Source organism: Panthera leo, chromosome A2, assembly GCF_018350215.1.
Source record: "Panthera leo isolate Ple1 chromosome A2, P.leo_Ple1_pat1.1, whole genome shotgun sequence".
NCBI lineage: Eukaryota > Metazoa > Chordata > Mammalia > Carnivora > Felidae > Panthera > Panthera leo.
The window spans coordinates 14,348,287-14,362,265 of NC_056680.1; the positions used below are offsets into that span (position 1 = coordinate 14,348,287).

The 13,979-nt window shown below is 48.6% G+C and overlaps 1 protein-coding gene across 9 annotated transcripts in view; it reads left to right on the forward strand.

Annotated features, from left to right (window-relative positions):
• The window catches only part of GATAD2A (GATA zinc finger domain containing 2A), a 101,530-nt gene that overhangs the window by 51,232 nt on the left and 36,319 nt on the right, over positions 1 to 13,979 (forward strand). The window contains exon 3 of one of the 9 annotated variants that reach the window (XM_042929015.1): positions 4,319 to 4,410. The exons of the other annotated variants lie outside the window; for them this stretch is intronic. The gene's annotated coding sequence lies outside the window, so the exon portion shown is untranslated. The remainder of the gene's footprint in view (positions 1 to 4,318; positions 4,411 to 13,979) is intronic. 9 annotated transcript variants of the gene reach the window in all.

Here is a 13,979-nt window from a genome sequence, read left to right on the forward strand (position 1 = left end):
GTGGGAGTGAGCTAACCATCAGAGGAGCAGCCAGACTGTCGGTGTGACGTAAGAGAATGGGGTCCAGGGTTGGTGGGGCACAGATGGCAGATGAGGTCAGAGAGGCTGACCAGACCTCAAGGATGTGGTGAGGGCCTTGTTTTTATCTTGAACAGTATCTTTTACAAAAGGGCCACTAATATGATACGTTCAAGTCCAGTTCTGCTGTTTCCCAGAGCTTATTGTAGGTATCTGAACAGCTCCCTGCCCAAGAGGAAGATTTCCACTTATAGGGTAGAAGCTAAATGTGGGATTTCTGGTTCAGCTCTTACAGCTGTACAGAAAGTGCTAAGAGAACTTTTCGCTGGTAGGAACTGTTTCTTAGGCCCATGGGCTTTATTGAGACCAGAAACTTACATTAGTCTTAGAAGTAAGTTTCCCTGCTGGCTCTGATCCTCCTGGGGCAGCTGCCAGTGTGCTCTGACACCACAGAATATGTGCAGGGAGGAGCTTGACAAAGGAAGCCCAGGAAGAGCCTCCAGGCTTTCCCACATTGCTGGGCCCCCTGATGAAAATGACAAAAGAAGCACCCTTGGTTCCCCTACTTTCTACTCCTGTCTCCTCCTAGGAATGGAGGTAGCTTTTCTGGCCCTTCCTGCAATTGTCTGTGCAAAACCTCCCTGCCATTTCCAGCCATGGGCCTCAATGGAGCTGGTGGTTAGAGCTGTGTCTTGGCCAGGCCCTGAGGGAGTTGGCACTGGAAGGGTTAAGACTTCCCATTTTGTGATGTGACACCCGATGGGCACATTGCAGATGGCATGGAAATGGCAGGTGTAACCCTTTGTAGGCCATGGAGGCACATGGCCCAGGAGGCAGCTGGGAAGGAACAGAGGCTGTTCCTTTCCCGTGGGAGGCAAATGTAGCCAGCTCGCCCTCACAGTGACATCCCGCACCAGGGGGACTCCTGGTTGCTATTTCCCTGTGGACATTTAATATTGCTCAGATTCCCCTTCACAGGCAGTACCTTTGTTTCTGTGTTATGTGCTTCCCCAACAGCATCTGTTCCTCTCTGGCTGCAGGGTTGGGCTTTGGCCCAATGGCCCTGGCTGCTGGCAGTTCAGATGCTCATGTCGGTCCACTTCCAGGTGGTTGGTGTTGGGTGCTCACTGGGCACTTTTGAGAGAGCAAACACAAAAGCCAAGTCCTTATCTCCAGTATGAGCCTAGGGGAGCTACTGATAGTTTTAAAGACACTTGTTAACAGTCTTTCCCCACTCTTAACTTGTGATCAGTATAAGTGCACCTTCTCCTACTGTGTGCTATGACTTGGAGATGAAGATGGGCTTTCGATCTCATGTCTTTGGGAAAAGGTGCTTAGAAGCCAAGGCATGGGGCCGGAGTGCAGACGGAGTTGAGTGGGATCTGTGTGGTCCACATTGTTCCCTATTTTCAGAAGTTTGCAGGAGATCAGCTGTGTCTGAGAGAAGATAAAAATATATTCCCTACATTATCTTCCCAGGATAGGATCTGTGCTTTCTCTAGTACCCATTCCCTGTGCCCCCCCATTCTCCCATGACTCTAGGGATGGAGGTTGAGGCCTGGGGACCTAATGTCCCAGGCCTGGCCCTGTACATCCCTGGGGTGAGTTTGAACAGCCCAGAGAACTGTCAGCAGGCCGGCCTCGTGACTGTCTATTTTCTGGAGACGACTTGTCCCAAAACCTGCTTTGTTCCCACACACAATGCTGGAGTGAGATACTACCGGTGCTGTGTTCTTTACTGGGCAGTCTGTGATTTGTATTTAGGAATCTGAAGACCATTAAGGTTTTGTCTTTAAAATGTTGATGGCCACCACTTAAGTATGTTGGTTTCTGCTCTCCAGGTTAACTTTGTTAAATATATCCCAAAACATTAATTCAGAGACCTCAATTACAAGTCCTCCACTTTAAAAAAACAACAGTATTGTAGGGGCTCCTGGCTGGCTCAGTCAGTGAGCATGCCACTCTTGATCTCAGGGTTGTGAGTTCGAGCTCCATGTTGGGTGTAGAGATTACTTAAAGATAAAATCTTGGGGTGCCTGGGTGGCTCAGTTGGTTAAGCATCCAACTTCTTTCTGCTCAGGTCATGATCTCACAGTTTGGGAGTTCAAGCCCCCGTGTCAGGCTCTGTGTTGACAGCTAGCTCAGAGCCTGGAGCCTGTCTTCAGATTCTGTGTCTCTCTCTCTGTCCTTCCCCTGCTTGCTCGTGTGCATTCATTCTCATTCTCTCTCTCTCTCTCTCTCTCTCTCTCTCTCTCTCTCAAAAAACAAAACAAAAAAGAAAGATAAAATCTTTAAAAACAAACAATCAAGATTGTAAATGTGTGCTTATTTGTAAATGTGGTGCTGATTCTTGTTATTCTTTTTCACTTAACAACCTGTTTCTCTTTTTGGTTCTTGAACCAAGGACTGAAGGTGACCAGATAGGATGGACTTCTTGGTCTTGGTCTGACTTTACCTTGCATGACTCCTCCACCCTGTTGGTGGTAACAGGCTTATATTTGAATGGGTCATTAGCATTCAGATGGAGTGTGGTGTGTGGGTATGCCTGAGATGTTTAAAGTTCCCTGTTAGGAGGCTGAGATGCTCCTGAACTTAACCTTCCCTTTTGGCTCCTGGTCCATGCTGAGCGCTACATTTACAAATGGTGTCTTTTCCTGGAAGGGTTAAGTGGAGAGCACTTATAGGGACTGGGAACAGGGAGGTCCTCTGAAGGTAGTGCTGGTGCTCAGATTGATTTGTTTGATGGAGTGACTGGAGGCATTCATTTAAGTTGTGTGTATGTGTCTGGAGTGTACTCTGTGCTATTTCACAGCTCTCAGAGCTTCCCTCCACACCCATCCTTTAGGACCCAATTGCTGGTTCCAGCCCTTCTCACTCTCACAGGCTGATGGCTGGTCCTGATCTCCACCCTACCCCCAGTCCCTGGAGTCCTGGAGGGCATCTGGTGCCCAAGGAAGTCCGTGGGAGGCCCTGTCATCACTGTGAGCCTTTTCACACTGAATATAAGTGGTCTTTCCAACAGGGATGCTTTTTCCTTGTACATGATCTCCTCTCATGTAAAAAATCCTTGTTTAAAGTTTGGATCTCCTTCTATTTGGTTTCATTTACTTTTCTTGGAGATGGATTTTCACGTGTTTATGTATTTCTGTCACTTCATCGTTTCTAGCATTTTTTCCTCCCTCCTCAATCTCTGTAAGTCCAGATTCTGCCCTTGGGGCCCAGCTCAAATGAAGCATTTCTATATTCTTCCCCCTCCTCTTTTGGACCAGCAGGGTGAACTACTTTTCTGGTGTAGACTTGTAATAACATGGTGATGAGCACATGCATCTCACAGCCCTTACTGGGTTTATGCTCCCATGAAGGTGGGGACCCTGAGCTACTCTTCTGCTCTCTACATATGAAGCACCCCCTGGGTCACTGGTCCCTTGGAGAGGTCGCTGTCTGCTGCATTAGCAGTATTTGTTAGGAGTCTGACAGCATCCACATCCTGCTGGGCCACACAGGCTGTGAACTAGAAGATGGGGTGTCCTAGGTGGTTAGTAACTGACCAGCCTCCTGTGCTGCAGAAATTCCCTTCTGGGTTAAGGCATTACTCAGATAAACAACCATAAGCAGCAGTTGGTTCTTTGCCTTCTCTGGAAGCTTAAATTACTGTGTGCACAAAGTAGTAGCAATGAGCATGGTTTCAGTGCTAGTGATTTGAAAACTCTGCTGCTCCAGCCAGGTGTGAAATTGTTTGTCTTGGATAGGGCTTGGGAAGGTGTGGGCTGAAGTGGCTGAGGTGCATGGGGATCCACCTGAGGTCCCTCAGGGCTCTGGGTTTTTTCATGGGTTTTAGAAGTTGATGATTCTAATCTAATTTTTGTACTTTAGGGTTTTCCTTTTCGGGACAGGTGGATCAGGAGTGGAATGAATACTGATCACACATAAGAACTGCTGATCTTTTGCTCAGAATTGAACAGAGAAAGACCTTTTCTGACACAATTGGGCAAGATTTGGAAGTGGGAAGAGGAGAGGAAAACTGTGCACGTGTGTGAGTGCATGTGGTGTGCATGTGTGTGTGGGCACTTGTGTCTGAGTATGCATGAATGTGGGTGTACATATATGTATATTTGTGGTGCAAGGTTGTGTGGTGTGCAACTAGCCTGGGGCACTGCAGCCTTGGGATATGGGGAGCTGTCTTGTCAATGCCCCGGTTTCCCATGTGCTTCTTCTACCAATAGGGTGTGCATTGAGTGGGGTCAAATGATCCCAAGTCTGGGGTGCTGTGTGTTCCTTGTCCCTTTCCCTCTCTTCTCAGTGCCTCACCTTCCCCAGAAACTGGAGCCCAGGCGCCATGGCCATTGGAGGCTGACAGTAAGATTGTCTACCTTGTGAGAAACCTTTGAAAGAGTGAGTGAGTCCTTTCAGTAGGATAGAAGAATTTGTTGGTCACGTGTCTCATTTTAATAAAGTGATTGTCCACCTGATGAGTTGTGTTGGCTTCTCTTAACACGAAGCAGAAGGCTAGGAAAACCTGCATTGAGACCCCAGGTCCAGACAGCCCCAGTGTGGGATTGACAGGGCACCACCAGGTTGGGGGGTGAAGTGACATGCCCACTAGTCAGGCCCAGTGTCCATATAAAGGTCAGAAGAATTGAAGGACCAAGGCAGTGACCAGATGGAGGCTGAGCCCCTGAAAGGTTCTAGGAAGGTTCCTGGGGCTCTCTTGCTGTCCCCGGGCTGGAGTAGGCCATGGAGCTGCAGCCACAGGCAGAATGCACCAAGTGAGGATTGTCGTTGTTAAGAGATCTCAGTGGGACAGGATGCTATGACAGTGCAGCCTTCTGCCCAGGACCTTCCTTAGAGTGGGACAGTTGGGGGTATTGTGGTATGGACCTGCATCATCCCCCTGGATGTTCCCCCCTCCCCTTCTCAAGAGTTTCCCTGGCACAGATGACCTCTTTCTTCCCAGTCCTCAAGGGTGGAGTCCTGCTTACCTGGAGAAGTTGGGTCCTGCACCTCCCTTCCTACTGCACAACATTCCCAGGGACCCCCAAGTCTCTAGCAAACCAGCCCCAGTGTGCTCAAGTCACACTGTTTTTTGTTGTTGTTATTGTTAAGTTTATTCATTTTGACAGAGAGAGGGGGGGGGGGAGAGAATGAGTGGGGGAGGGGCAGAGAGGGGTTGGGAAGAATCCAAAGCAGGCTCTGAGCTGTCAGTGCAGAGCCCAGTGCGAGGCTGGAACTCAGGAACTGAGATCATGACCTGAGCCAAGATCAAGAGTCAGGTGCTTAACCAACCCAGCCACCCAGGTGCCCCTCAGGTCATACTCTGTATCCCAGCTCAAACATCCCTATTCTTGCTTTCTTGCTTTCTTTTTCTTTTTTTTTTTAGTTTATTTATTTATTTTGAGAGGCGGGGAGGGAGAACACCAGCATGGGAGTGGCAGCAAGCGAGCGAGAGAATCCCAAGCAGGCTCTGTGCTTTCAACATAGAACCTGACTCGGGGCTGGAACCCACGAACTATGAGGTTATAACCTGAGCTGAAATCAAGAGTTGGATGCTCAACCTACTGAGCCATACTGGTTTCCCAAACAACCCTATTTCAAGAAGGGCTCACCCCACCCCCTCCCAGCCCTGTGCCCATCAAGGTTATTCACATCTCCCTGTGCTCTTCCTTAGAGCTTTGGTCTAATGCTCAGGCATGAGTGCTGAGGAACTGCTTGTTTCTGTAACTGGGTTAAAGTTTGATTCACTGCAGTAATCGAGTTTATAGCACATAATTTCCTCATACGAGGGACCTATTTATCTTGAGAGTGTGTAGGGCTTTTAGGATGGAATAAAATTGACCCGCATAGTGAGACAGACTGACCCTTCAGTGAGTGCTCTTCCCTCTGCACTTTTCGAAACTAAATTTCTTCTTTTAAAAAGGGTTAACCTTGAGTCCTGCGCTCAGGTTGAATTTACATGTCCAAGTCGTTTTTTGAAACCTGTTTTTCTTTGCAGTCAGTTCTGTGATAATGCTCGTTTTGGAAAAGCAGATTTGTTTCAACACTATTGATATATTAGGGCACAATTGGAGCATGATACATACACGTTGTATGTGGTTGTGTGAAATTTTGTCCAGGAAAGTGCTAGGTTATGGGTTGGGAAGCTATGTCCCACAGGCTGGTGGTCTGTTTTGGTAAATAAAGTTTGAATGGGACAGAGCTATGCCCATTGGAGGACATATTGTTAAAACTGCAGAGCTGAGTAATCAGGACAGAGACAGAAAGACCTGCAGAGCTGAATATATTTACTGTGTCCCTTTAAGAAAAAGTTTGCCAACTCCTTCACTAGATAAATCCAGAAGATTGCTCTCAGCAAAAGAGCACCTGACCATACATAAAATCAAAATGTACACACCTCAGATATGCACCAAGCCCTCTCCAGGCCATACCATTTTCTCCTGGGGTCAGACAGCCTCATTCCAGCATGTCACAGTAACTCAGAAAACAGCCACAGCAAATGCCAGGTCTTCCCTCAGGTGAGGGGTTAGGCTTCAGGTAGAATTTGTGTATTTTTTAACTGTTTAACTTGCTACCATTTAAAAATCAGGTTTTTGTCTTTTTTTTTTTTTTTTTTTTTTTTTTAATCTCATGATTAAGTTTTGGGATGTTGTGTACTGCCCTGGTCACTGGACTGTTGCAGGAGGGTCTCCCTAGCATCTTTTTAGTCCAGGTCTTTGAGGGCCCATGGAGCTCCTGGCCAGGCAGGTAAACCAAGTACCTTCCTAATGGTGTATGAGAGAGAAAGTGCCTATATTTTTGGAGTATCTTAGGTTTTCAGACCACTAAGGGTTAAGAACCCAGCTTCAGTCAGTGAGTAAGTAAGACTTAGTTCTTCTTTTGAACAAACGTAGCACAGGACTCAGGGTGGCTCCTTTCCTCTGTCTGAGACCATCCCTGCTCAGCGGCTTGGCCCTTGATGTCTATACCCATGCCTGGACCATCTCCCCAGATTCCTGTTCCTTGTCTCAGCCTCAGTCTGTGGGACTCTATATATTCGCCTTTCAGAAAGTCCAAATGGCAGAGTTTTTAATGAAAGTACTTGTTTGCTTCATTTTGACCTATAAGGCAAACCCCAGGAATCGTACGTTTCATGAGGATAATCGACAGAAATGTAGGTTTAACTCAGTAGCACGTACCGAACCCATATTGTTTTGCTCCACACTGAATATGGAGGTGAATGGAAAAAAAAAAAGCTGCTGCCATGGAGGAGTCTAGCAACAAGCTGGGAGAAGAGATGAAGCTGCTGAATAGTATGGGGATTGTTGTTGTGGAACTGTGTGAGACATGGGCTCCCTCAGAGCGAGCCCACACTGATGCTGTGGCCTGGCAGCCATTCCACACAACTGATGGCCCAGGTAGAAGGTGGGCTGTGGGGATGAGCTGAGGGGTTTGAGTTTACTGTGTAGAGCTTGAGATTTGCTTTAGTAAGTAACACAGGGGATGGACTTTTAAGCTGCTGAGACACTTGCTAATAATGAGTGGGAAAGTCACAGCAGTGGCACCTCTCAGTCCACTGAAGGTTGCATATTTGTCTTATGTTCTTGGTTCTGCCTGTTGGAGGAGCCAGCCTCCTGATTTTCCTACATTATAAAGCACTCTCCCTCTGGCCTGGGAGCATTTCCCTCCAAAGGGCCCTCTCCCCTTGTCTCATCCCTGTACACTTATCCTTTTAAGAAGTTTTCAGCATCTGCATGTGGGAGTGTTATTTTATCTAGCTAGCTCTCCTTTTTATCTTTGTGTTCTTTGAATACAAGACTGATAGAAAGTCACTGTTAGGAGAAATAATTTAATACAGAAAGTGAAAGTTTCTGAATTTATTCTTCAGAAGTGAGTGCTGTGGCTTTTAGCCTAATTTCTTTCACTTTTAATTTTAGTAAGCTTTTTCAGTAGTTTTTTCTGAAGATTATAAGCATTTTTAAGCCATGTGAATGGTATTATACTGTTCTACACATTGATTTTCTCATTCAAGTCATTTTTTTTTTTTTTTTAACATTTATTGAGAGACAGAGACAGAGCATGAGCATGAGAGGGGCAGAAAGAGGGGGAGACACAGAATCCAAAGCAGGCTCCAGGCTCTAAGCTGTTAGCACAGAGCCCAATGCAGGGCTCAAACTCACAAACTGTGAGATCATGACCTGAGCCGAAGTTGGATGTTTAACCAACTGAGCCTCCCAGGCACCCCTCATTCAAGTCATTTTTAAAAAAAAATTTTTTTATTTATAATTTTAGAGTGCATGTGAGTGGGGGAGAGGGGCAGAGAGGGAGAGACTCTCAAGCAGGCTCCATGCTCTGCATGGAGGCTTGATCCCACGACCCTGGAATCATGACTTGAGCTGAAATCAAGAGTCGGATGTGCAGATGACTGAGCCACCCAGGTGACCCTCATTCAAATTATTTCTAATATCACTCTGTTTCTTCACATAGCATGTCTATGAGGTGTGGGTAGGGAAACTGAGGCTGAAAGACTAACAAGTTCTCTCAGCCCATTGTTGCCTGAGATTTGGCCTCTGTTCTCTCCTGTGTCTGGTAGTAGAGGCTGGCTGTTGGGATCGTCCTTCTATTCCCCAGGTTAAGTTGCATCCCTTGTACTCAGCCTTAACAGGGTTTGACGTTTAAAACTTGAGAGCTGGCATTTTTATCGCGCGTTCCTTCCAGAACACAGCCACTGCATCCCTGCTACTATCGTTCAGAGAGAGGCATCAGGAAGTGGCTCAGGACTTGAGCAGAGTGAACTCTCTGTTCTGGAAGAGAAGATAAGTGCCTGTCAACCAGAGGCTGCTGACACCAAAGTATAGCTTAGTTCTCTCCCCGTCCCCTCCCCAGGTACCTGGCTTTGACTCTCAAGAATGTAGGGAGCCTCCAGAGGGTGAGCAGAAGGGTGTACAGGTCTGGGACTTCTCTTCTGCAGCTTCTGCAGGCTATTGTGTCTGGGAGGGTGAATGGGATTCCTGGGTCCAGGCAGGAGACAAGAGAGAAATCATGCAGAAGGGCATCATAGATAGCCCCAGCCTCAGGACCACCAGGGCACAAAGATCCACCTGCACTGTGCATCTGCTGAGGGGCACTCTGGTGGTGGGTGCCTGGCTGCAGGCCTGCTGGAACTGCACACCTTGCAGGGCCTATGTGTCGCAGTGTGGAGGTTGGCCAGTGCCAAGTGAAACCAGTGTCTGGACCTCATCGTCACCCAACTTGGCATTGGACGCTTCACTGGCCCTTCTTTCCTGACAGGGAGGGGTGCTCTGTGCTGCCGAAAACAGTGGCTGCCCCATGTGCAGGCTTCTACCTGTTCGGTAGACACTCCTCGGCCTCTCTGTGTGGGTCTGGTAGACTCCTACTCACCATGTCCAAATTTCCCTGCTTCCAACCTTCTTCTCCCAGATCTGCTCTTTCCTCATTTCAGAAAACCAATTCCATCCAGTTGCTCAGGCAAAAATAAAACAAAGCAATCTTTTCTTGCCTCCTGTCCAGCTGTTAGTATGTTGTGTTGTCTAAAGTATACTTAAGGTTTGGTCATGTCTCCCCACTGCTCAGTCTCTTTCCCATCCTGAGCCACAAGATACAGAAGTCTCCCCCAAACTGCTCTCTCTGCCATCTCCTACTCCAGTCTATCCCCATATCAACCAGATGATCCTTTAGAACAAATTGGATCTCCCCTCATCCCCACCCCTCCATGTTCCCCCTGAGGACAGTCCACACTTAGTACCCTCTTTTCTTCCACCTCCTCATGCTCACTCTTCTGTGCTCTGGAAAGAGCACCCCAAGTCCACTTTTCTCATGCCTGAAACAGGAGTGTTATTGATAGTATTCCTGCTGGTATGTTAGTAACAGAGTAATATAAATAGCATTTCCTGGTACAGATAATGATAATGCTTCAGAGTTATGGCTCCATGACTTGTGTTTGTTTACTTTTTTTTTTTAAGTTAACTTTTTTTATGATAAAAAATATGTCTGCTGGCATTATGTGCTCAGCTTGTGCCAGGTGCTTTCTGTTGGTTTCCTGAGTCTTGTTTAAAAATTCTGGTTCCTGCATCATTCACCTCTTTGGAGTTGCTTTGGAAGAGGTTTTCCACCTGAGGTTCTCAGATCAGTTAGACAGTGGCATTTTACTAAAAAATAAAGTATCTTTTGGTAGAGGCATTTACAATTTGCATTGACCCAAAGCCCCTTGTCCACATTCCACCTGTTATTTGGTTGCCTCTTCGACCTGAGGTCGGTTGTTCTGTGCTGTGCCTATGTAGCCGCTAGAGTGACTGGAACCTCCCTTCTTGGGGCAAGGAAGACCTGGGTTGCTTCCTGCCACCTCTCTGCCCGCCCAGCCCTGTCTGAAGATGCATTAGAGCAGGCTCTGTGTGACTTAATTCTGTTTGTGAGAGTGAGAAGAAAGGACTGAGGCCATCTGGGTTCCAGCCCTGCTTCCTGGGTAGCAGCCTGTGCCTCAGGCAGCCTTGCAGTCCTGGGAGCCTCATCTTTACAATGGGCTGCTGTTGTCAGGATCTGCCCCTGTCTTCAGGCAACAGCCAGGACAGGATCCCCCTTAAGTAAGAGGGGGTTGCTCTTTGTGGGCTGGCAGTTCCTGAATGGGCCTGTGGTAGAACCCTCACTGGCTAGGGGTTTTGAAGCAGATCCTAACTTTCCATCACAATAATCCAGCCTCTTTACCTGTTTTTTTTTTTTATTTTTAATGTTTGTTTATTTTTGAGAGAAAGTGTAGGTGCATAAGTGGGGGAGGGGCAGAGAGAGGGGGGCAGAGGATCCTAAGTGGGCTCTGCATTGACAGCAGCAAGCCCAATGTGGGGCTCAAACTCAAAAACCGTGAGATCATGATCTGAGCTAAAGTCAGATGCTCAACTGACTTAAGCCACCAAGGCGCCCCTTTACCTGCTCTTTAGAAAGTATTCTGAGGTAACTCCTCACTGCTTTTTTGCAGAAATTGTAGGTCATGCTTCATTCCTCAAGGCTGGTTTCTTCCTTATAGCTTTGTCATTGATCTTGGGTTTGTGCCTGCAGGGTGATGGACACTAGCCCTAATGTGCTAGGGCACTGGTCCTTCCTGCTGAGAGGAGGGAGGAGCGTTCTTTACTAGCACCTGTACTCTCCAGGAGCAAATGCTTCCTGTGGCCTCTAAGGCAACCATCTTGCTGTGGAGTAGGCCCTACCCAAGATGGAGGGGGGCACGGGGCAGGTGGTGCAGAGCTGGACGCACCCTCTGCCATAGTCAGCCCTGCCCCCTCCAGCTGTGCTGTTCCTTTCTGTGGTGGGGGAGGGATGCAGCTGGCCACCCCTCCCGAGAATGCCCTGCTGGAGCCAGAGGGCAGGGCATGCATGTGCTGCCAGGCTGGCCATTGGTTCTGGGTCCAGGGTTGGCAGATTTCCAGTCCCTCGGCTTTAGAGTGAGCTACCTTGCTTGACACTGCACACAGAACATAAACAGGCTGTATTCCGGGCCCTCTGCTGGGGACCCTGATCAGCTACCTGAACTAGGGTGTTGTTGGGGCCCTGTGGCCCAGAGTAGTCACTGGAGCTAGAAGAGGAGCAGCCCTGTGTGGGTATGAGGCTCTGCTCTGGCCCTTTATGCTTGCTTATTTTAAATTAGTGACAATGAAGTGAGGTCACTTGGGTACTACTTTGTCAGTCTGGTGACCTGGCACACGGTGAACTGGTTGTTGGTCCCCACCCGCCCAATCTGTGTGGGTATTTGAGAGGAAGGACTTCATGCAGGGTCTGGGTTTGGATGACTTTCCTGGATTGGAGCCTGGAGCTTATAAGGCCAGAGACTGCACTAGGTGGGTGTGCCAGGCTGGAACAGAGGCAGAGTGGGGAAACATGGGGGAGTTTAAGTACAGGATTGAGGTGGGGGCATCCTCTTCCTCCACCTCAGTCCCATTCTTCCCTGGTCTGTACCAGCCCAGACTGGGAACTTCTCCCTTAGGGACAGAATTTCTTCTGACTCTAGTGGGCATGCCTTTTTGCCTCTTTCCTGGTCTTGTCTCTTCTCCTTTTTGATCCTGACAGGCTCCTCTCTTGCCCTGGGAACACAGCTACCTGCTGTCCAAGGCAGCTACTGAAATTGTTACTCTTGTCCAATTCCCCAAATGTTTAAGGAGCTCCTCTTTTAGGCAGCCCTCAAAGGAAAGATGACCCATGCCTCCCACAGTGAGGGAGGGGAGGTTGACTGACACTCATCTCAGGGCAATGACTTATCTGCAATCTCACAGAGAGGACTGATAGATTCACTGAGCAGGCTGACAGGGTTTGTTGTCAAGACATATCAAAGAAGGACAGAAGCCATAGAGCTTTAGGCTAAGAGGGACATGGGGTATCCTTTGCTTTTCTCTGGGGCAGTTAGGAGACCATATCCATACAGAGTGTGGGAGGAGGAGATGGGGGGATGTTTCGGGGGGTGACTAGGACTGAGCAGTTGGTACAGGGTGGGCAGCAGGCACAGGCTAGTATGCCAGGAGGGGTTGGGGGCAGATGGAAGTCTTGTCAGTAGCCCATGCCCTTGGGCTTCAGAGTTCTCCAGCCCCACCTTCTGTCAACATGGGTGGAGAGCATTCTGGGGGTAGTATGACCACCGGGAGACTTGCTCATTTTGACCCTTTTGGACTGCCTGTAGGAGCAGATATTTGAGTGCCCTGGCCAGGCCACAGTGGCCCGACATGTGTGCATGTGGACTGCTCTGCCTCCTGAGCCAGGAGCATGAAACAGCAGTCAATTTCTTTCCTTTAACTCTAAGTCCACCGAAGAGGCCACTAGGACATGGTCCTGCACTGTTGCTCATTTGAGAAATCGGCTCCTTAACAAGGTTGTGAGTGAGTCATCTTAGGAATGCATCCCATGTATGATGATGTTGCCCCTGCATTGCCCTGTGTTGTCCCTAGTCTCCCAGAAGGTGGGCTCCAGGACAGGCTTCTCAGGGTATTCGTGGTGAGGAAACTGGGGTGCCAGATGCCCTGCCTGTGTGGACACAGAGCCAGGAGGCCTTCAGTGTAGACACACCACAGGTATGAATTGAGATTCTCAAGGGGCTTGTAGTGTGTTCCTCTGTGGACCCTGTGTTGGTAGACATAGGCACCTACCATCCTGTGTAGAACTGGCATTTTGGGAATCCTCCTAGAGCCTGGCAGCTAAATTCTTTTTTGTCCCTCATGAACTCTGGCTTGGCTTTTTTAGACCCTGACTCTTGCAGTCTTATTTCCTGTGTCCTGCCTTGTTGGGACATTGGGGCTGGAGTGGCTCCTTTAAGAGCGAGCGCCTGTGTCCCAGACTCTGTTGTGGAATGCCAGCAGCCTCCCTGCAGACAGACATCATTGCGCTGTCCTCCGTCCTGTCTCTGTGAGGGTTAACAACACTTCAGCTTGTTGTCTGGAACCGGTTCAGACTGGTTTTCTGGAAAGTGCTTTGTCTCTCAGACTGAATCCTGGGAAGGGTCATGTGGAGCCCAGTGATGTCATGGGATCAAAAACTGACTCAGCTGTTTTTTTCTTCTTTTCTTTCTTTAAATCAAGATATGTGTGTGCTGCAGGTACAGGGTGCTGGCATGGTGACGGGCCAGCTCTCACCCCACTCAAAGTTTACCTTGCTGGCAGTCAAAGGGTTAAAGGTGACCCCCACTTCTCACTCCCCTGAGGTGAGCAGGGAGTAAGGAGGCCGCCCCTCACTAAAGGGGAGAATGGTCAACCCGAGTCAGTGCAGTGCAGTTCTGGACCTGGGCAGTGACCCTGCTTCTGGTACGGCGGTGTCTCCCCTTCCCGGATTCCAGAAATCTCCAACCCAGGGCAGGTACTCAGAATTCCATAGGCAGCAAGTTCAGATCTAGAACAGTTTTCCTCTCTGCTTTTGAATTTGGAGCACAGAGAATTCCTCTTCCTTCTAATAATCAGCCACTTTCCATTGTTCCTGTCCAGGTCCCTGCAGGTCTCAGCTCC